Raw genomic sequence first — 25574 nt, 5'->3', positions numbered from 1 at the left:
CATCACGAGGTCGGGAGATCAAGACCATCCTGGCTAACACGGTGAAACCTCGTCTCCACTAAAAATACAAAAAATTAGCCGGGCATGGTGGCGGGCGCCTGTAGTCCCAGCTACTCGGGAGGCTGAGGCAGAAGAATGGCGTGAACCCGGGAGGCGGAGCTTGCAGTGAGCAGAGATCCGCCACTGCACTCCAGCCTGGGGAACAGAGCGAGACTCCGTCTCAAAAAAACAAAAACAAAAGACAAAAACAAGACAAAAAAAAAAAAAACTTTTTAGTTGGGGTGCTAGCCTGAAACTGAAGTATTTAAGGGTAAAATAATGTCCCAGATTTACTTTAAAATATTTTGATTTATTTTGGATTTAATGTTATGAACCTTTCTAACATGATATGCTATTAGTAAGCAATAAGATGTATAAAGCAAATTCAGGAAAGCTTTTTTGGCCTATACCATTCAAATCAATATCTATTTTGCTGTCCATTATTTTATATTCCAATTGTGACATATTTTTCAGACAAAACAAATTGTCCACTAAATAGCCATTTTCAGATGAGATTAAATAGGTATCCTTGAAGTTTTTAGGAAGCATTTTTTACAAGAATTTTAATATGCAAAGAACAGTATTCTAACAATAATAATACTACAAATATGTTATTCAGTCTTTTAGATATACAAAAATGACAAATCTTATTTTGTCTTCTAATTAAGGAAATACATATTGTATAAAATCAGAGAAAAGTTTGTTTTAATTCTTTCTGTTTGTCATGTGGTTTATAATTTTTAAACTTTGTATTTTATTGCCCAAATAACCAAAGCAATTCTAAGCAAATGAACAAAGCTGGAGACATCATGCTACTCAGCTTCAAATTATGTTTCAGGGCTACAGTAAACAAAACAGAATAGTACTGGTACAAAAACAAACACATAGACCAATGGAATAGAATAGAGAACCCAGAAATAAGACTGCACACCTACAGCTACTAGATCTTTGACCAACCTGACAAAAACAAGCAATGTGGAAATTATTCCCTATTCAATGCATGGTGCTGGGATAACTGGCTAGCCACACGCAGATGATTAAAAACTGGACCCCTTGCTTACGCTACATACAAAAATTAACTTAAGGAGGATTAAAAGCTTAAATGTAAAACCCAAAACAATAACAACCCCTGGAAGACAACCTAAGCAAAACCATCCTGGACCTACGAACAGGCAAAATTTTATGACAAAGTCACCAAAAGCAATTGCAACAACAGCAAAAATTGACAAATGGTATCTATTTAAACTAAAGAGCTTCTGTGCAGCAAAAGAAACTATTAACAGAGTAAACAGACAACCTACAGAATAGGAGAATAGTTTTGCCAGCAATTGTATAATTGCTACAAAGAGAATAAAATACCTAGGAATCCAACTTACAAGGGATGTGAAGGACCTCTTCAAGGAGAACTACAAACCACTGCTCAAGGAAGTAAGAGAGGACACAAACAAATGGAAAAACATTCCATGCTCATGGATAGGAAGAATCAATATCATGAAAATGATCATACTGCCAAAAGTAATTTACAGATTCAATGCTATCCCCATCAAGCTACCACTGACTTTCTTAATAGAATTAGAAAAAAAAAACTACTTTAAATTTCATGTGGAGCCAAAAAAGAGCCTACATAACCAAGACAATCCTAAACAAAAAGAACAAAGCTGGAGGCATCACACTACCTAACTTCAAACTATACTACAAGCCTACAGTAACCAAAACAGCAAGGTACTGGTACCAACACAGATATATAGACAAATGGAACAGAACAGAGACCTCAGAAATAACAACACACATCTATAACCATATCATCTTTGACAAACCTGACACACACAAGCAATGGGGAAAGGATTCCCTATTTAATAAATAGTGCTGGGAAAACTGGCTAGCCATATGCCGAAAACTGAAACTGGACCCCTTCATTATACCTTATATAAAAATTAACTCAAGATGGGTTAAAGACTTAAATGCAAGACCTAATACCATAAAAACCCCAAAAGAAAACCTAGGCAATATCACTCAGGACATGGGCATGGGCAAAGACTTCATGACTAAAACACCAAAAGTAATGGCAACAAAAGCCAAACTTGACAAATTGAATCAAATTAAACTAAAGAGCTTCTTTACAGCAAAACAAACTATCATCAGAGTGAGCAGGCAACCTACAGAATGGGAGGAAATTTTTGTAATCTATCCATCTGACAAAGGGCTAATATCCAGAATTGACAAAGAACTTAAACAAATTTACAAGAAAAAAAAAAAACATATGACCCCATTAAAAAGTGGACAAAGTACATTAAGAGACACTTCTCAAAAGAAGACATTTATGTAGCCGACAAACATATGAAAAAAATCTCATCATCACTGGTCATTAGAGAAATGCAAATCAAAACCACAATGAGATACCGTCTCATGCCACTAGAATGGTGATCATTAAAAAGTCAGGAAACAATCTATGATGGAGAGGATGTGGAGAAATAGGAACACTTTTACACTGTTGCTGGGAGTGTAAATTAGTTCAACCATTGTGGAAGACAGTGTGGCAATTCCTCAAGGATCTAGAACCAGAAATGCCATTTGACCCATCAATCCCATTACTGGGTATATATTCAAAGGATTATAAATCATTGTACAATAAAGACACATACACACATATGTTTATTGTGGCACTGTTCACAATAGCAAAGACTTTGAACCAATCCAAATGTCCATCAATGATAGACTGGATAAAGAAAATGTGGCACATATACACCATGGAATACTATGCAACCATAAAAAGGATGAGTTCATGTTCTTTGCAGGACATGGATGAAGCTGGAAAGCATCATTCTCAGCAAACTAACACAGAAACAGAAAATCAAATACCAAATGTTCTCACTCGTAAGTGGAAGTTGAACAATGACAACACGTGGGCACAGGGAGGGGAACATCACACACTGGGGCCTGTCAGGAGGAGGGGGGCTAGGGGAAGGATAGTATTAGGAGAAATACCTAATATAGATGACGAGTTTATGGGTGCGGCCAACCACTATGGCATGTGTGTACCTATGTAACAAATCTGCATGTTCTGCACATGTATCCCAGAACTTAAAGTATAACAAAAAAATAAAATAAATGGAAAAAGGCTTAAGCACATATGATTTTTGGATAGTAAGGAGGTAGTAAAGAGAAAAATAACTGTACAGAATTAATGACTGATAATTTCTTTTTAGAGATATTTGAAATAATTCTATAGGAGACAATGGGGTCCTAAACCCAGGTAGAGAGATTAGCCATAGACACAACCACAGGGATAAAGAGAATAAGATGGTAAATAGGTACATATTATGGTAATAAATAAATGAAACAATAATAATGACAACATTTATGTCATGCCTACTCTCTATATTATTTTTGAAAATACTTTAAAATATCACCTGTATTTTATGCATATGATGACTGAGGCCTAAGAAGGTTAAAATAGTGTATTGTATAGAATACAGCTGAATTCAGAACAAGCCAACTCTATGTCCTTTTTTTTTACAGCAGCCATGATATACTTTATATTTGTAGATTTGAAGATTTACAAGGCATGGTTCTCTTAATAATTTATTTTCACCTTGTGAAGTAGGTGAATCAATTTGCTGACTAAATGAGATGTAGCCTGAATATTAAGAGTGGAAATTATGAACAATGGAAACATAAACTTCCTAAGTACACATAATCATCCTACTGAGAGTTTGGTGATTATCAATTTATAATGGGATATTGTTTTCTCTAGAAGCAGAAATAGATAAAAGCATAGAAAGAGCAATAGGTTAGAATCATCATATTTTTTATCCACAGATTGAATGAGAAAAAAGATGAGACCAAAGAATTAAGACTATTGGCAAGACAGCAGTTGAAAATATAGATCATGTGATCCAGGTTTACAGAATCATGTGTTCAGGTAGCTTAGGGAAAGGTTTGAAGAGTGGAAGAGGCTAATGGAGAAAGGGTGGAATTACAGGCTCAATGGATTAACTTTTCTAATCTGGCTGAGTAGAAGAAGAAGTGTCACTGAACAAGTAAACAGGAAAATTAAATAATGGAAAGAATAGGAATAACAAAAAGATAGCAGTAACAATAATAATGTTAAATCATAATGTAAGTGACTGACATCTCTTTCCAAGTGCAAAATTGTCAAAGTGTTCGGTATCTAAATTGATAATTTGACATGTAGAGCAACTCAGTTCCTAGTCATGGAGTGAATGATGTAGAATTGATGAGAAAGACAACAGATTTTAGGAAAGCAAGGGACAGAAAGTCCAGAATATAAACTCTTAATAATTAGGTACATTGAAAGTTGCTTAAATTGTACTAGGATTTGTTGGGGAGTGGAAAACTGGTTACCATTGTCTTCAAAGACCAGAAGTCAAAGGATGTTACCAAAGTCGATGAGTCACCATTCTGTAAGAAACTCTGGTACCATACTTGTCCATTCAAGGAATGCAATGTTTCTTTACAAATATTACTTTGGGTTTATAAAATAAGACAAAGTTAATTATATAGCAATACAAAACATTTATGTTGTTATTGTTGTCTAAATTCAGAAATTTATTTAGAATGACAGCCAAGATTTAAAAACAAATCTTCAAATCTATGAGATAAAATATTTTGGAAAGACAATTTATGCATGAATGGAAAACAGTGAAGTACAGGTGGCATATAGAATGACATAGCTGATATCTCTAATGTCTTCTCCCTAAAGAATTAATGATATATTTGACAGTGACGAGTAGCTATTGTATTAATTCTTTCCTAATAATATCTATATTCTCTATCATTGGTTTTCATTATTCATTTTTCTTTCTCTGTTGCCACCGATCTCTGTCAGAATAGGCAGTTAATTGTTTTAGGGCATTTTTAGTAGCTGGTTATTTGTAATCTGCAGTGTTCAATGAGAAACTTTAAATTTATAGGTCTTATCTACTCTTTATACAGCTTCAGCTAATATTGTTTCTAATTGCCCACTGGTACAGAATGTAATGCAAAATCTTATATTGGTTCACTCTTCTCCATTTTATTCTATAAAAAATTGCTACAAATGGCTTTTACCAGAAATGCCCCTAAATATTAAGATAAAAATATCGATATATACAAATGAATAGTTGTTACCTTAAGAGAACAACTTGTATACTAACTTGAAATTATCTCTTCCTATGCAAAGGCTTTTCCTCTGCATCATCTTATGTAACATTATCAACTCACACACCTGTATGTAGTCACCTGTTTCGTGACCATTTGAACTATATCACTTCAATTTCAAAATCTTAAACTCAGTAGAAACAAAATGAAATGTTAAATCCATTCCCTTCAAACCTCCTCATATCTCAGACTTTTTCTTGTCACTTAACAACCTTCAGATCACATTGTCAATTAGATAAAAATCCTAAGGCTCAACTCATTTCTTGTTTTACAGTAAGCATGGTTTTCAAAACAAAGACAAATTCTGTGACCTTTTAGATATTGTACCACCTCTTCTTCCACTACACTAGCCACCCCCTCCATCAGGCCACTTCCATATTCCTCCTGATAGCTCTCATGACCTTTCTAAAGCATCACACAGGCAAGTTCTTAGCAAGGCACATCAGATGACACTGCCATCATTTAAAAATTCTGGAGCAATTTTCTATTGCAATTGTTTATACCATGCTAAATAATGACTCATGATTACCTCTCTTATATCTTCTGTAGCGGAATATTTTCTTTCTCTCAAACAGGGAATGCTTGTCCAATTCTCAGAGCTTTGCACAAGCTGGATCTATTGTTTGGAACTCTTTTTACCCAGATCTCATACATAGCTTATTTTCATTATCCAGGTCACACATCAAATGACACTTTCTTATGATGCCTTCCCAATGCATAGACACTAATTTCATTCATCCTGCCTTTAGTTATTTTTTATTTGACTCTATTTTATTTTTTATAGATTTTATCATGAGAAATAATATTTTTATGCCATTTTTAAAATTTTAAGTTCCAGAGTATATGTGCAGGATGTGCATGTTTGTTACATATGTAAATGTATGCCATGGTGGTTTGCTGCACCTATCAACCCATCACCTAGGTATTAAGTGTGGCATGCATTAGCTATTTTTCCTGATGCTCTCCCCACCCTCCATCCTCCTACAACAGGCTCCATTGTGTGTTGTCCCTCTCCCTGTGTCCATGTGTTCTCATTGTTCAGCTCCTAATTATAAGTGAGAACATACAGTGTTTTGTTTTCTGTTTCTGTGTTAGTTTGCTGAGGATAATGGCTTCCAGCTTCATTCATATCCCTGCAAAGGGCATGCTCTAATTCCTTTTTATGGCTGCATAGTATTCCATGGTGTATATGTACCACATTTTCTTTACCCAGTCTGTCATTCCTGGGCATGTGGGTTGATTCGATGTTTTTGTTATTGTGAATAGTGCTGCAGTGAACATACGCATGTTGTTTATATAATTATTGGCTGCATATTTCCCCTAGAGAATGGCTATGATCATTGACTTTTTCTGACAAATTTATCATGATCTCACAAAACCATACAGGACTTCTCATATAGTTAAATGTTCACATGGATGATGAAAGTATGGTTCTTAGCTTGTGATCCAGAAACTAAATAATTTCAAATAACTTTAAATCATACAAATGTATTTTATAATGAATGTATGTAAGTTTTACTCTTTCAAAGTTAAATACAAGTTGTATACCATATATACTACTGCCATCTTTAAAATGAAATTTTATGACATCATAATTACTCTTCTAAACTAAAAAATTATTAGGCATTGAAATATAATTAAAATGATGTCTGTATGTATAGAATGTTTTCAAAATCACACGACATTATCAATTTCCTTTTGCTTGACAGTTACTAGAACTTGAAAATCAGATGTGTTTTAGTGCAATATAAACTGTAAGTTTGCAGGGATGTGTGTCCCTTATAAAATATGCATAATATTTTCTGCCCTGTTATGGCAATGATATGAGTTAGGGCATTTTTGTTACCAAATGGACACATTTTAGTTTAGCACTTTACAATCTATTTAGAAAAATATTATTTAAATATTTATGAAACCACGGAGGATTTTAAAAACTTGTGGTTAAGAATTTTAACTTATTCTTTTTATTATGAAACATTTCAGACATAAGAGGTATGATGCATAACATAGTAGATTCCCATGATAAACACTCATCTTAAGGAAACAAAATTGATATATAGAACAGAAGCACTTTGTATGCGTCTCTACAATCACAATCCTTCCTTATCCCATAGAAAGTAGGCATTATTCTCAACTTGGTGTTTCTTTCCCATGCTAACCTTGTAATTTTACTACCTATGTACCTCTAAACTACTTATCATATTATTTTGTGTGCTTTTAGATTCTTCATGTCTATTTCAATTTGCTTTATTTTCTGCTAAAAAATTCAAAGATTCATATTATTGATAGAGCTGTAATCCATTCATTTTCACACATCACAGTGTTCAATGCTATGCATTTAGCAAACTTTATCTAAGTTTATAACTAAATATTAATGGACATATACATTTACTTCAATTTTTCAATGTTCCAATAATGCTGCTGTTAGATTTATTGTATATGTTTCAATCACATGCTCAAGATTTTCTCTAGGATACAAGCTTAGCAATGTCTTTACTTGCTTGATATTTCTGAGTTGTTCTCCAAAGTGATTCTAATTGACAACTTCATCAAAAAACTAATAGATTTTCTGCTCCTCTACACTCTTGGGAAAATGTTATTTTAAAGCTTCAAAAGATTTGCCTTCTTAAATGTTTCAAACGTATCACTTTGTGAATTAGTGTCTATTTCCTGATTACTAGGGAAGATAAATATTGTTTGTATGCTAACTGGCATCATATTTCTCCATCTATAAATTGTGTATTTATATATTTTGCTTAAATTTAAATTGAGTTACATGCCTTTTATATTAGTTTGTATCAGTGCTTTATATGTTTGAAAAGCAATTTTTTGTTCACTAGTATCGCAAGTATTGTCTGATTTGTCATGTATCTTTTTAAAGACATCTCTAAATGAATGGAAGTTTCCTTTTAATACAGGAAAACTAAATTTAACAATGTTTTCCCTTATTTTGTATGTGCTCATTAAAAAACACTTTTGCATTTGTTATCATAAGGATAAGTATATGAGAATATACTTGAAATTGATTTTGTTTGTGGTGTGAAGTAATAATTCAATGTTTCCCCATATGGCTAATAAATTGTCCTGGCTTATATTCTCACCCACCTGCAATGCCTCTTTTCTTATATTTCAAATATCTACACTTACATGTGATGATCTATCTTGATGTCCTTTATTGTTTCATCTGTTTATTCATTTATTCGTGCATCAACCATGGCTTTAATTGACATAGTTATATAATTAGTCTTGATTATCTGGAAGGAAATATCATGTAGCATTAAATTATATTCAAAAATCGTCTTGGGCATTTTGAGCTTTCTGCTCTCCCATATACATTTAAAAATCAACTTATCAAATTCCACCAAAACAAAACAAAAGGCCTAGGAGGATTTTTATTGAAATTTTATTGATTGACTTGGAAACAATGAAGTTTTGTGCTTATATTTGGCTTTCCTCTTTATTTAGATATATTTTTAAATGTGTTACTGTAATTTTTATCTTCTTCTGGATACATGTCACTTAGTTGTTTTATTTTATATATATAAAATAAAATGACTCTGATGTGGCCTAAGCACTAATGTGAAGGAAAAATAAATCTGATATGGAAAAATATATCCAGCTTTGCCCTCTAGCATGTTAGCTTTAATCCAAACAAATATACTCACAAAAAATAGACAAGCTAAATTGCCAGTGTAAGAAAATCTAAAGACACACACACACACGCACACACACACACACATACAGAGTTTCTGCAAGGACACACCATTTAATAAGCCTCAAGATACACCCTCAGATAAAGAATCAACTCAATTATTTTATAATCCAATAAAATCAACACTCATAACACCAAAATCAGGGTCTTTGAAAAACTATAATTGAAATATTAAGATTTTTTTTAAAAAAAGATAAAAAATAAATTCAATTAGATGTTTAAAATCTGATAAGATTAAAACAGACATGCAAACACATCAGGTCCAAAACCAGTGCTATTTCCATAAACATGCATAGCTTTTTATGCTAAATACATCTTTAACCAGTCAAACTACCTCATTCAATCATTGCATGCTATTAAAATGTAAAGGTCTGTAGATCTCAGTAAGCTTTAGCTGATAAACAAAACAAAACAAAAATTCCTCTTCTTCCTTTTTTTAAAAGCTGCACTCATTTTACTGTGTTTTAAAATCCATCTTTAAACATAAAAAGGTGATGACACTTTCAAAAGAAAATAATAATTTTGCAGTAACAGAGCATAATTATAAGGAAATAAATAAAATGTCAGGAAAAATTCAAAATAATAGTCTTTTGAAAACTCAGTGAGGTATAAGAACATACACATAGACAAATCAATAAAATCAGAAAAAAACATTTCATGATTTGAATGAGAAACTCAAAAAAAAGATGTTTTAAAAAAGAACCAAATAGGATTCCTAGAACTAAGGTATTATATAAAATATACAATCAAGAGCTTCAACAGCACACTAGACCAAGGGGCAAAAAATTTCTAGATATAAATACAGGTCATTTGAAATAACACAGGCAGACACCAAAATAATAAAAAAAGAATAAAAAGAAAGTCTACAAGATTTAAGGGACACCATCAAGTAAACAAATGTTTACATTATGGACATTCTGGAATGAGAAGAGAAGGGAGAGGTTTGAAAAACATATGTAATGAAATAGCAGCTGAAAAGTCTTGGAAGAGATATCAACACCCATTTTTAGGAACCTCAAGAGAACATCAAGTAGATTCAACCTAAACAGGTCCTCTCCAAGGCACTTTATTGTCAAATTGTCAAAAGTCAAAAACAAAGAAAGAATTCTAATAGTAGCAAGAGAAATGTGATAAGTCACATGAAAAGATCTTCATTAGACTAAGAGTTGATTTCTCAGCAGAAACGTCACATGCCAGTAGAGAATAGGGTATTCAAAGTACTAAAAGAAAAAATCTGCCATTCAAGAATATTATATCCAGGAAAGCTATACTTTAGAAATGAAGGAGAAATAAAATGTTTCGCACACAAGCAAAAATAAAATTTATTACTGGGATTAGGGTTAGGGCTAGGGTATTAAAAGTAAGTATTAAATATTTAGAGGCAAAAAAGTACTGAGTCAAATTTATATCAATAAATGACTACATCAAAAAACTAGAAAGATTTCAAATAACATAATGATGCATCTTGGGAAACTAGAAAGGCAAGAACAAACAAAATTCAAAATTATTAGAAGGAAAGAAATAATAACAATAAAGTAGAAATAAAATAGAGAATAAAATAATTTAAAAGATCAACAAAACATTTTTTAATTAACAAAACTGACAAACCATTAGTGAAACTCAAAGAAACACAGAGATTTCATTAATTCACTCAAATGAATATAATTAGAAACAAAAAAGGAAATGTTGTAATGAATACCACAGAAATACGAAGGATATTTAGAGACTATTATGAACAACTTGTACATTGATAAACTTGAAAACCTAAGAGAAATGGATAAATTCCTGAGTACATACAACCTATCAAAATTAGAAAACCTGAACAGACTAATAATAGTTAATGAGATTGAATCAGTAATAAAGTCTCCCCAGAAGGAAAGTCCAAGACCTGTTGGCTTTATCACTGACTTTTACCAAACCTTTAAAGTAGAATTAATACCAATGCTTCATAAACTATTCCAAATAATTGAAGCAGAGAGAATTCTTTCTAACTCACTCTATGATACCAGAATAACCCTGATGCCAAAACTAGACAAGGATGCAGCATAAAAAGAAAACTACAGACCGATATCCCTGATGAACATAGATGCAAAAATCTCCTGAAGAAATTTACTAGCAAATTTTCATCCAATGACACCATGATCAAGTGAGATTTATCCAAGAAAGCAAGCATGGTTCAATGTCATATATCATATCAATAGAATGAAGAACATAAAACCATATGACTATCTAAATGCAGAAGAAGCATTTGAAAAAACTTAACATCTCTTTATGTTACAACTGTCAATAAATTCGGTATAAAAAAGTACCTTAGCATAATACAGACCAAATATGACATTCCCCTAACTAACATCATACTGAATGGGGAAAATCTGAAAGCTTTTCTATCAAGAACTGGAACAAAACAAGAATGCCCACTCTCAGCACTCTTACTCAACATAGTACTGAAAGTCTTACCTAGACCAATTAGGCAAGATAAAGAAATAAAGAACATCCAAATCGAAAAGTAGAAAGTCAAATTGTCTTTGTTTGCAGATGGCATAATCTTATGTACAGAAAACCTAAAGACTCTACCAAAAAACTAATAGAACTGATAAACAAATTCAGTAAACTTGCAGAATATAATGTCAATATAAATAAAAATCAGAAATGTTTCTATACATCAGCAATGAACTGCTGAAAAAAATTCAAGAAGGCAATGTCACTTAAAATAGCTGCAACTAAAATAAAATATGTAGGAATAAATCCAAAAAAGAAATGAAAGACTTCTATAAGAAGTATTACAAAACACTGATGAAAGAAATTGAAGAAGATATATACAAATGGAAAGATATCCCATGATCATACAGAAAGAGAATTAATATTGCTCAAAGGAACATACTACCCAAAGAAATTTGTAGATTCAATGCAATTCCTATGAAAATACCCATGACATTCTTCACAGATATAGAAAAAAAATCCTAAAATTTGTGTGGAACCATAATGAGGCCAAATAAGCAATGCAATCCTGAGCAAAAAGAACAAAGCTGGAGGCATCACACTGTCAGACTCCAAAACATACTACAAAGCTATAGTAACCAAAACAACATGGTACTGGCATAGAAACGGACACATAGACCATTGGAACAGAATGGAGGACCCAGAAATTCATGCATATAACTACAACAAATTGATTTTTGCAAAGTTGCCAAAAGCAGTCATCAGGAAAAGTACAGTCTCCTTAATAAATGATGCTGAGAAAATTGGATATTCACGTGAAGAATAAACATAGATCCTCACATCTCACCTTACGTAAAAATCAACTTAAAATGGATAAAAGACTTAAAGTAAGACCCAAAACTATAAATCTATTAGATGAAAACTTAGGAGAATTACCTCAGGCCATGGGTCTGGGAAGAAATTATGAAGAGGACCCCGAAACCATAGGCAACAAAAGAAAAAATAAAGATAAACAAATGAGACTATATCAAACCAAAAATCTTCTGCACAGCAAAAAGGAAACAATCAGCAAAGTGAAAAGGCAACCTACAGAATGGGTAAAAAAATTTGAAAACTACTCTTTCAACAGGGAATTAATATCCAGAATAACAACTAACACAAACATCACAACAGAAAAAAAAAATCTGATTTTGAAAGTGGGGAAATTATCTAAACATACATTTCTTAAAGAAGAGATAAAAATGGTGAACAAACATATGAAAAACTCAACATCCCTAATCATCAGGAAAATGCAAATAAAAACCACAGTGAGGTATGATATCACTCCAGTTAGGATAGTTATTATCAAAAAGATAAAAAGTAACAAATGCTAGCGAGGATGTGGACAAAAGAGAACTCTTATACACTCTTGGTGGGAATGTAAACCAGTATAGACACTGTGGAGAACAGTATGGAGGTTCCTCAAAAAATTAAAAATAGAACTTCATATGACTCAGTAATCCCAGTACTGGGAATTTATACAAAGGAAAGGAAATCAGTATATTGAAGATATATTTGCACTCCTGTGTTTACTGCAGCACTATTCACAATAGCCAAATATGGAATCAGTCTAGGTGTCCAACAACAGATTAATGGATATAGGAAAAAAATACACACACATACACAAACACACACACACACACACACAGAGACACACACACACACAGTGGAATACTATTCAGCCATGAAAGGAAAAAATTGTCATTTGCTGCAACATGGATGCAATTGGAGAACATGGTCAAGTGAAGTAAGCCAGGAACAGAAAGTTGAGAACTGCCTGTTCTCACTCATATGTGGAATCTATAAAAAGTTTATCATAAAATTTAAAAGTAGAACAGAGGATACCATAGGCTAAGAGAGTTGGAGGGATGGAGGACAGAGATTTGTTAAATAATACAAAATTACATCTAGATAGGAAGAATAAATTCTAATTTTCTATTCTCTTGTAGAATGATTATAGTTAACAATAATATATGAAATAGTTTCAAATAGCTAGAAGGAGGATATTGAATGTTCCCAACACAAAGAAATAATAAACGTTTGAGATGATGGCTATGCTAATTATAGATGTATGAAACATCACTCTATACTCCATAAAGATGTACAATTATTATGTGTCAATTTAAAGTAATGTTAAATGGATACAAAGATATGAATAAACCAATTATAACATGCATCTAAAATATAATTAAATATATTCTATATGTCAAGAGAAATGAATTATTTCACATTGTATCTCACTGAGCCTACAGTATAAGGAGCTGCCATATTAAATTTTAAGTTCGCTAGTGGTCTTCATTTATAATGACAGAAGACACTTTAAACTACAAATTATATATAATGGTCCTCAGCTTGTGACCACAGAAATAGATATATTTCTGATCCCCTTGGTTCTCTGTCTGCTTTGCTGTCAGGCTTAATTATTTTCAGTCATCCCTCAGTTCAACTTAATACTCAGGAGAAAAAACAAACAGCAAAAGTATAATGAGTGATGAGCAATGTTGTACTGGTGGGGCCAGGGGACAAATAAGCCCTGCTTTTAAAATATCACAAATGTTTAGCTCTTGTCTTATGGGTACAAAACTCCTCTTTTGGCATGATGGTAGAGGTCAGTGTTGGGAAGAATAGGCGTCAACTCTTTGTAATTTAATCTCTGTATAATATTCCAAATTCTGTACTCTCAGTTTTGAAACATAATTCTGGCATTTCGATTTCTCCCTATGTCTATAAAACAACATTAATTCAAATGGCTAAAGGTCTCAGATAGTTACATCTACATATTTTGCCACCCAAAGATCCTTTTTGTCTCTTCTCTGTGAAAGCACAGTTACCTTAATGAGAGATACATTTTGTTGTTGTTGTTGTTGTAGCTAAGCATGCTGGCTTATGTATCTAAAATCAATCTATGCTGCAAATGTTTACAGTTCAGGCATTTCAATTTGACACAATAAAACTTGAATTCTCCACACATCATATTAAACTTAGGAGTACAAATAGCTGAGGAAGTTAGGATCTAATTACATATCTTTTAAATACTCATAGGAATCCTAATAGTAAGATTATGAGAATAATAAAAAAAAGGTGAAGCAATAAAATTAAAAAGTTTAACTATATTTTTACAATTTTATTATTACTTATAAGGCTTGTGTTTCCTTAAGAATATAGAATATTGCTATTAATTATAATTGACTACTTTAGGCTATAAAAGTAGTTATTTGATATAACCAGAAAAATGATTTCTAAAACTAACTTGTCTAATATGCTTTTTATGAGACTTCAAATCCCATGATTGTCGAATTTGCAATTCCTATTTGATTTCACTCTTACCTGCCCTTCTCCCTTCAGATCAAGAATAACCTGTTTATTCCTAAAGTATAGCCATCTACTCATCTAGCTAGACAGAATTGTCAAGATTGTGGAATAAACTTGTATTTCCCGGTGCTCTCTACATTATAATCCTACTTAGGGAATCAGCTAGTATTTGCATAAAATGTAGTGGTATATCATACTATACATCTGTTCTATTCTTTTTATGATAAATTTCTTCTTGTAAGAGAAATGACATTAGCAATAATTTGTTTCTAGTTGAGGAAGGTATAATACTTTTCTTCGTACAGCCTTTTTGGTTCTTTATTCCTGTATTAAAACATAAACAACAAAAACTGTAAAAATACATTTGAGGAATCAATGCTACATCATTCTAAAAATAAATTAGTTTAGTCAATATAATAAAGTCTATAAAACATTCTCTGGTGAAAAGAAATTGTAGCTGGAGCTTTGGTATTAAATGTTAGAAAAAAAATTACAACAGGACACAATTCATGCTATACAATAGTTGAATGAGTCATTTTGACTTAGTAAACAGATGTGTTCCTTACCTGTATCCTTGAAAACCTTTTTTTGGGTAAATGTTTGGCGCTTTTGTAATTTTAGAGGTGTCATCTTGAGTTTAAAAATCTCCTTTTTTTTTCAATGTATTATGGAAGTCCAGTTTTGTTGTCCTTGCATATTTTTATAAATATGATTAACTATGTCCTTCCAAATTACAAAGTCATTCACTATATTCATAAATATTTAAGTAAAGAAGGGGCTAGAAGTGGGATATGTAAACAGATAAATTATCGGGCAGAGCTGTTTCTGTAATGGAAATGCAAAGTTGAAGTGTTTTTGCTGTGAGTTAGAGTTTGATGAAAAATGATACAGTTTTCTTGACGGGTGGTGGCTCATGTCTGTAATCTCAGCAATTTGGGAGGTTGAGGTGGGCGGATTACCTGAGGTCAGGAGTCTGAGACTAGCCTGGCCAACGTGGTGAAATATCGTCTCTACTGAAAATACAAAAATTAGCTGGGCGTGCTGGTGGGCACCTGTAATCCCAGCTACTGGGGAGGCCGAGGCAGGAGAATCACTTGAACCTGGAGGCCGAGGTTTTAGTGAGCCGAGATCGTGCCACTGCACTCCAGCTTGGGCAACAAGAGCAAGACTCCGTCTCGAAAAATAAATAAATTAAATAAACAAATAAATAAATAAATTTAATTTAATTAAATAGAGCTTTCCAGACACAACAATAAGTGTGTGGATTGAAGATGTTTAGAAAGGCATATAATGTTCAATATGAGGGAAATACTTAAGAATTTCAGTGTCTATGTAACTTCAAGGGCAGTGGTAGATTGAAGATTAGATCTCTGTATATATTAATTCCAAAATGAGTTGTCAAACTTATTTTTACTACACAAATTACCAAGAAGTAAATATTTTAATCTTTTATGATTATTAAACATAAAATATAATACATCATTGAAATATGTCTCTCGATAGTATGGAAAGGGCTTCTCCCCCACAATTTTTGTATTTGTAGATATTAGCTTAAATTTCACTTCCAAAATGTATGATATCCACATCCTCTAACTTTACTACACAATCATTTGCCTCGAGATACTAAAAGATTATTCTATTTGATTTTATTCCAAGCTTCTGAAACACTTTCTGCAATTTTTGATGCTGCTGCTCTTAATGCACGTACAAGCAGTGGCATCTTCTCAACAAAGTATTAAAAACACCGATTGTTAAACAGATCCCAGTTTTATCACAGGTGAGAGAGTTTTCATTGACAGTTGGCCAGTAAGTGATTCAACTCCTAACCTTATTCTTGGACCACTCCTGAAACAACTGTCTTGGTGAAACGGGAAAAGTTTCCTTATCCCCCTCACAGGGTGCGATGTGGGTGTGGCTTGCTTTTTTGGTGCCCCGCTGCTCAAACCTCTAGAGGGGGCTCGCAGACGGGGCAGGTCCTGGGAATCCAACCCCAGAGCAGCACGTAGGGTTGAGTGTTTCAGCTCCTGAAGCCCCAGTGGGCATGTGTCAGTGAGCTCTTTAAGTTTAGCCCTCCGCAGGCAGCTTGTGTCAATCAGCTCACTTAGACCCTCTGCCTTATGGCAAGGACAAAGGGCTTTCTGTATCCCAGGTTCTTGCCTTAGTGTGCTGGAAAAATCGGATCACTCATGGGCTTGGAGGGTGGGTGCAAGATGTTTTATTGAGAGTTGGTAGCTCTCAGTGAGGTGGATGGGGAGGCCAGAAGGGGAATGGAGTGGGAAGGTGGTGGTTTTTCTCCGCGTTGTTCCCTCCGTTGATGGCCTGCCTCGTCTGCTGGAGCCTGTCAGTGTGCTCTTCCACTGGTGTGTTCCTCTGCACATCCAGCCACTTATGTCTCTGCCTGCTAGGGTCTCGCGGTTTTGATAAGCACAAGATAGGGGTGTGGTGGGCCAGGGGGGTCATAGAAAATACAACATTTAAGCACAAAAACAGAAATGCTTGTCCTCATCTAGGTCCGTACGCAAAAGCCCAGGGGTGAAGCCCTAGCTAGGGACCCTCCCTTCTCTACCCAGCACTTCCTTGCCCTGCTTCCGTGTCATTGGTTTGAGTTCCCTAAAAGTAAAGCCTATGTTGAAGGTTCAGGAACCCGTGACTAGCCTCAGTTGATCCCTGCAGAACTCTGGAACATGAATTGCTCCAGAATTGGTCTCATTCTCTGGCAAGTTGCTGGTCTTTTCTTGTCCCATGTCAGTTAGCTCAAAGCTGCCCCAGGAGGGGTATGTGTTTGTGTGACAACCTCTGCGTCAGGTGGCCACAGAAAGGGAGAGCTGAGAACTCTGAGCAGCCACCAGTCCCAAGAGCTTGGAGTCAGTGCATAGGCTCAGAAGAATGGATCCAATGAGGCCACAACCGTGTCCTTTTCCGTGAAGAAATACAATTGAGGATATACAACATTATTTATTACGTTTAACAGACTTTATCCATATGAATGCTCTTGTTATAGCAAGAATTTTCAGCCTTCAGATTGTAATGTAACTCTATTTTAAAGTAAAACATAGGAGAAGAAATATGTACTTGTTTTAACATAGAAGAAACATGAGCTAAAAGATGGATTTCTCAATGGGATGATTTTGCCTTCAGTTGACAATTTCCCTGAAAGAATTTGAGAAAATAAGTATCTCAGAAGAAATACTGTTGACCCTAATCTTATGTTGGCAAACTGTCTTAATTTTTCCCTTTTGGGTATAAAAATTATATACATTACAGTTTTATGCTGTGTTTCCCTGATTACTAATTATGTTTAATGAAGCAATTTGACTATGTTTCTAATACAATGTTTATTGTTTTATTTCTTAATTTTTTAAAATTTTTATTTCTAATTTTTGTGGGAACATAGTGGGGGCATATATTTATGGGTTGCATGAGATATCTTGACACATTCATGCAATGTGTAATAATCACGTCAGGGTAAATAGGGTATCCATCACCTTGAGCATTTATCATTTGTGTTTTAAACAATCTAGTTATACCCTTTTAGTTAATTTAAACTGTACAATTAAATTATTTTTACTATAGTGACACTGTTGTGCTATCAAACACTAGGTATTATTTATTCCTACTGCTTTTTTGTACCAATTAACCATCCCCCCCTGCCATGCTGCCATCCCTGAGTACCCTTCTCAGTCTCTGGCAACAATCCTTCTACTCTCTGTCTCCATAAGTTCAATTGTTTGACTTTTCAGCTGCCACGAATAAGTGAGAACGTGCAATGTTTGCCTTTCTGTGTCTGGCTTATTTCACTAAGCATAAATGGCCTCTAGTTGCATCCATGTAGTTGCAAATGACAGGATCTCATTCTTTTATGTACTCCATTGTACATAAGTATTGCATTTTCTTTATCCATTTCATCTGTTGATGGATACCTAGGTTGCTTCCAAATCTTGGCTATTGTGAATAGACCTGCAATAAACATCAGAGTGCAGTTAACTCTTTGATACACTGATTTTCTTTCTTTTGGGTATAAACCTAGGTGTTGGAATGCTGGATCATACAGTAGCTCTGTTTTTAGTTTTTTGAGTAACCTCCAAACTGTTCTCTACATAGTGGTTGTATTAACATACATTCCCACCAACAACATATGAAAGTTTCCTTTTCTCCACATCCTCGCCAGTATTTGTTATTGCCTGCCTGTTTTTTTGTTTGTTTGTTTGTTTGTTTGAGACAGTTTTGCCCTTGTTGCCCAGGTTGGAGTGCGATGGAGTGATCTTGACTCACTGCAACCTCCACCTTCCAGGTTCAAGGGATTCTCCTGCCTCAGCCTCCCAAGTAGCTGGGACTACAGGAACCTGCCACCATGCCCGGCTAATTTTTGTATTTTTAGTAGTGATGAGGTTTCACTATGTTGGCCAGGCTGGCCTAGAACTCCTGACCTCAGGTGATCCACCAGCCTTGGCCTCCCAAAGTGCTGGGATCACAGGCATGAGCCACCGCTCCGGGCCTTCCCTGCCTTTTTGAGTGGAGTGAGATGCTATCTTACTGTAGTTTTGATTTGCATTTGTCTGATGATCAATGATGTTCGGAACCTATTTGTATGCCTGTTTGCAACTTGTATGTCTTCTTCTTTTAAGAAATGTCTATTCAGATCTTTTGCCCACTTTTATATTGGAATATTAGATATTTTCTATAAAGCTGTTTGAGCATCTTATTTATTCTGATTATTAATCCCTTGTCAGATGGGTTGTTTGCAAATATTTTCTCCATTCTCTGGGTTGTCTCTTCATTTTGTTGATTATTCCCTGTGCTATGCAGAATCTTTTTAACTTGATGTGATCTCATTTGTTCATTTTTGCTCTGGTTGCCTGTGCCTGTGCCTGTACTGCTCAATAAGTCTTTGCCCAGTCCAATGTCCTGCAGAGTTTCTCCAAAGTGTTCTTTTAGTAGTTTCACAGTTTGAGATCTAAGATTTAAGTCTTTAATCCATTTTGATTTGATTTTTTTTTTATTTAGTGAGTGATAAAGATCTACTTGTATTCTTCTGCATATGGATATCCAGTCTTCCCAGCATCATTTATTAAAGAGACTCTATTTTCCCCAGTGTTTATTCTTGGCACCTTGGTCAAAAACATGTATGGATTTATTTCTGGGTTCTGTATTCTGTTCCACTGGTCTATGTGTTTGCTTTTACGCTAGTATCAGGCTGTTTTCGTTATTATCGCTCTGAGATACAATTTAAAGTCAGAATGTGATACCTCCTGTTTTGTTCTTTTTGCTTAGGAGAGTTTGGGATATTCTGGGTCTTTTGTGGTTCCATATGAATTTTAGAATTGTTTCTTTTATTTCTGTGAAGAATGTCCCTGGTATTTCGATAAGGATTGCATTACATCTATAGATTGCTTTGAGTAATGTGGTCATTTTAACAATGTGTTCTCTTCAATTTATTTCATCATAGTTGTACAGTTTTCATTGCAGAGATCATTCATTCCTTTGGTTAAATTGATTCCTAGATATTTTATTTTATTTGTAGCTGTTGTAAATAGGGTTACTTTTTTATTTCTTTTTTAGATTGTTCACTGTTAGCATATAAAATGCTACTAATTTTTGTATGTTGATTTGATATCTTACAACTTTACTGAATTTGTTTATCTTTTCTATTAGTTTTTAGATGATGTCTTCGGGTTTTTCCAAATATAAAATCATGTCACCTGCAAACAAGGATGATTTGCATTCTTCCTTTCCAATTTGGATGCCCTCTATTTCTTTCTTTTGTCAGTCAGTCCAGGTGGCTGAGGTCAGTCAGTCTGGTTTTGCTCTCTGCTGTGTGGGGCAGCACTGAATTCAATGCAGTATCTCACAATTGCTGTGCTCTCCCTCTCCCAAGCACAAAGATCCTCTCTCTGTGCCACCAGCTGCTGCTGGGGGAGGTGAGAAGGTGACGTCAGGGATTCAAGATTTATTTTTTTTCTTTGCCTCTTCAGTGCCTCTTTTAGTCATATGAAGTTAAAACCAGGTACTGTGAGTGCTCACCTGATTTTTGGTCCTTATGAAGGTGTTTTTTGTGTGTAGATAGTTCTTAAATTGGTATCCTTGTCAGGGGAACAATTGCTGAAGCATTCTATTCCACTATCTTGCTCTACCTTCATCTATTATTTTCCTATTGATTGGATAATTTCATTCTATATTTTGAATACTAATACCTTTTTGCTTATATGTGCTGTAAACCTCTTATCTCAGTTCCTGGCTTATCTTTAGTTATGGTTTTTTTTTTTTTGATTAACAGAAGCTCAATCTTAATATATTTATATTAATACATTTGTATTTATTATACATTAATTTTTATTTTAAACTTTGTTTAATCCTATGAAATCTCTTCCTACTAAAAGTTCAGATCATCAGTACATATTTCTAAAACTTTTAAAGTTTTTCTGTCATATTTGTAGGATATTTTGTATGACTGTAAGCAAAAACAAATTATCACGTTCTTGTGTAAAGAAAATTAGCTACTTCACCATCCTATATTAAGTAATTCTCTACAACATTTATCAAATTTCCATTTACTTATTGGTCTGTTTCTGTACTCTCTAAACTGTTTCAAAGTTCAATTGGTTTAACTTCTAATAGTGCTCTCCTCTCATGTGATAACACTAAAATTATACAATTTGGTGTCCAGTGGGAAATGAAGCATTTACTTGGAGGTCACATAGATATTACAACCAAAATTGCTGTCAAAGATAACTACAAATGAGGGTGATTAGGGTCTTTTCTATTTTACCTGACTTTCAAATTCATTGAGTAAACCCTCCTTTCTTTTCAGACCTTGTATTTTTACCAAAGTTTGGTGCATAGAGAGAGTTTTATTACAAAGGATACATCTTCAGTCAGGAAAGCAAAGATCAAATATACTGCCAGAGACTCAAGACCTTTCTTTACAAGAACTTGCAAATCCTCAGTTTTGACTTGTACGTCTGAAGCAGAGCAGGTCAGAAGTACTACAGGATCACTAAGAATAGGTTTAGAAAGAGTTTATGTGAGTCATTTTCAAAACTGCTGTAGAAGCCAAAGAGGCAACTTAAAGCACCATAGTAAATAAGGTTTTTATACTGTGTAGAATATGATGGAGCTACTGCGGAGAGAAAATAGTAATAACAACTTGGTTGCTGAATAGCATGTTAAATTTAATAGTATAAGTTTTACAATTTGGGGGATCCTAGAAATGTAGTTCTCTATATAATATATTGAATTCTAATTAAAAAATAGAGTAGCAATTTCATCCTAACATTACTGTTTTATTAAGAATATTTTCTCACAAAATATCTCAAGACTTTGGTGTCTGATATTTCATTTGAAGTTTAAATTAACTTTATACCAATATTTTGAGCATAATTAAGATAAAAATGACACACAATTTACTGTCTATAATTAACTTTTATAATTTGATAATTTTTATAGAAGTATACTTTCAAAAGACCCCTGCCACAATAAAGATAATAAACATATCCATCAGCCCTCAAGATTGCCTGTGTCCTTTTGAATCACTCTCTTCTTTAGTTGTTTACCCCACATTCATCTTAAGGAAAATATCAAATGCTTTCTGTCAGTAGAGATTAATTTGCATTTTCTAGGAGCTTACGTTAATGGAATCCCACAGTATGTACTCCTTTTTATTTGTCTAGCTTCCCTCCTTTAATGAAATTATTTCAAAATTTATTCATTTTTACCATACTTTAAAATTTATCCATGTTTTACCATGTATTGATAACTCATTCCTATGAATTACATAGTGGTATTCTATTGTGTGATATCTCACAATTGGTTTATCCTTTCAACTGTTAATAGATATTTAGATTGTTTGCAATTTTGGAATATGACAACTAAAACTTCTATGAACATTTGTATACAAATCTTTGAATGGGCCCTTTTTCGTTTCTTTGGGGAAATACTTGGAATTAAATTGATAGATCATACAGTATATTAAGAAATTGCAAAACTGCTTTCCAAAGAGGCCTTACTCCTGCCAGCAGTATATGTGAGTTTAGTTCCTAAATAGCCTCAATGACACTAAACATGGTCTATGTTTTTAATTTTTATTAGAAAATAGGTACACACAGGTATCTTGATGTGCTTTGAAATTAGTTTTCTCTAATGACTAATGATGTTGACCATCTTTTCATGTTCTAATTTACTATAGGTATAATTTCTTCTGCAAACTCTCTATCTTTTGCCCATTTAAAAAATTTCATTGACAAATACTTTTTATTATTGATTTTAGAATTATTAATATATTTCTCAAACAAGTCTTTTATCAAATATTTTATTTAACATTTCTTTTTCTCAGCCTATGGATTATTTTTATTATTTAAACTGTGTTCTTCAAATAGCAAAAGTTTTTTTAAAATGTGTTGATTTTAAGCCCAATATTTCTTTTTTTGAATGGATTGTTTTTAGTGTCACATGTAACAAATGTTTTTGCTTAATCCAAAGTTTTTTCCATTATACTTTTCCATAGAAATTTTAGGTTCTACATTTAGATAAAATCAATTTTGAGTTGATAATTAAATTATGATGCGAGGTGTAAATCAAAGTTTATTGTTTTAAATAAGTTTATCCAATTGTTCTAGCACCATTTATTGAAAAGGCTATTCTGTCTCCAGTGAATTACCTTTGCATCTGCTCCCTATTCAATTTCATGGACCTGTTTGTCTGTCTTTACACCAATACTACGCTGTAGTTGGCTGTGACTTTTTAACAAGTTTTAAAATCAGATAGTGTTAGCTCTTCAAATGTATTCTTCCTGGTCAAAGTTTATCTGGCTGGTCTAAGTACTTTGTATTTACATATGAACTTTAGAATCACCCTGTCAATTTTTTTCAAAAGCACCTTCTAGAATTTTGATTAGGAATACATTTAATCGACAGATAAATTTTTGGCAGAATTGATATCTTTGATAGAATAAATTGTGCCCCTCCCAAGTTCATGTATTAAAGCTCTAACGCTCACTGACAGAATTTGGAGATAGGGCCTTTGAGGGTGTAATAAACACTAAATGGTATCATCAAAATGGAGCCATAATCTAATAGAATCAATGTCCTCAATATGAAAAGAAAGAGACATCAGAGATCTCTTTTTTTTAATTCCAGAGTTCTCTCTCCACACATACAGTTCAGCAGAACTAAGTACATTCACATTGTTATGCAACTATCACTGCCATCCGTGTCCAGAACCTTTTCATCTTCTGAAGCAGAAACTCCCTAAGGTGTGAGGATATAGCAAGAATGTGGACATCTCAATCCAGGGAGACAGGCATTACTAGAAGCGACTGTTCAGGCATCTTGATTTTGGACTTCAAGCCTCCAGAACTGTGAGAAAATAAACATCTCTTCTTTAAACCATTTAGGCTGTAGTATATTTTTACTGCAGCCCAGTCAGACTAATATAATATCTAACAATGTTGAACCATTTAACCATGAACACTCAATTTTTTCATTCCATTACTTGTCCTTAACTTCTATAGATGTTTTATAGTTTCCAATAGATGTCTTTTGCATCTCATTATTAGATTCATTTTGAAGAATTTCATTTGTATGCTACTGTAAAAGCATTTTAAAATTTCAATATCTGTCCATTACTAGTACACATAAATAAAACTAATTTTTAATATTATTTTTCTTTAATCTTACAACTTTGCTAGATTCACTTATTAGTTTTAAAATTTTTTAGATATTCCATCAGATGTTCTGCATAAACATTTATTTCACTTGCAAATAAAGATTATTTCTTCTTCTTTTTCAATCTGGATGCATGTATTTCTTTTCCATGTCTAATTGCACTTGTTAGAACTTCCAGTGCAGTGATAGAGGATTTAAAAGAAGATATCTTGTGTTATTTCTGACCTCAGGAAAAAGACATTCAGTCTTTTACCATTATTTATGATGCTATATCTAGGTTTTTCATAGTTGACCTTTATATTAGGTTGAGGAATTTTTTTTTTAATTCCTAGTTGGTAATAATTTGTATCAGCAGTGGATTTGGGGTTATGTCACTTACTTTCCTGCTCGTGTTGAAAGAATTATATGGATTTCCTTTATTAGTTTGTTAAAATTGTGAATTATATTGATTGAACTTTGAAGTGTAAGTCAACATTCATTCCTGTAATAAAACCTACTGTATCATGACATATTTGTATATGTTGATGAATTTGATTTGGCTTTTATTTATTTGAATATCATCTTTATATTTACATTTATTAGAGTCATTGTTCTGTAGTTTTCTTATAATGTCCTTGTCTGGTTTTAATGTTGGGATGATTCTGACTTCACAGAAAAAATTGAAAAATATATCCTTCATTTTGATTTTCTGGAAGGTTATAAATGTTAATATGTTATGTTTAACTTTATCTTTTCCCTTTTGGTTTACCTTGTGACCCGTGGTTACATTATTTAAAATAGGTTATTTAGTTTTCAAATATGCATTGTGAATTTTCAGATATATTTATATTTCTGTCATTGATTTCTCACTTATTTCCATATGGTCAACTAAAATAGTTTGTATAACCTGAATCATGACAAATTTATGAAGACTTTTCTTAAGGCCCAGAACACAGTCTATTTTAGAAAACCTTCCATGTTGATTTGAAGAGAATGTGTAGTCTGTTCTTTTTGGGTTGGAGCATTAGTCTAAATGTCTATTAGGTAAAGTTAGGTGGGCATTTTGTTCAAGGCTTCCATATCCTTACTAGTTTTCAATTTATCCTGTCAGTTATTAAAATAGGGAAATGCAATCTTACATTAAAATTGTGAATTTTGTTTTAGTTCCAAGAGTTTTTGTATTCAAGTATTTTGAAGTTGTGTCTCTAGGTGCTTCTTTTTTTTTTTTTTTTTTT

This window comes from Pongo pygmaeus, chromosome 17 (assembly GCF_028885625.2).
Source record: "Pongo pygmaeus isolate AG05252 chromosome 17, NHGRI_mPonPyg2-v2.0_pri, whole genome shotgun sequence".
NCBI classification, from domain to species: domain Eukaryota; kingdom Metazoa; phylum Chordata; class Mammalia; order Primates; family Hominidae; genus Pongo; species Pongo pygmaeus.
The sequence above is the reverse complement of the archived record's forward strand: the minus strand, read 5'-3'. Positions refer to the sequence as shown.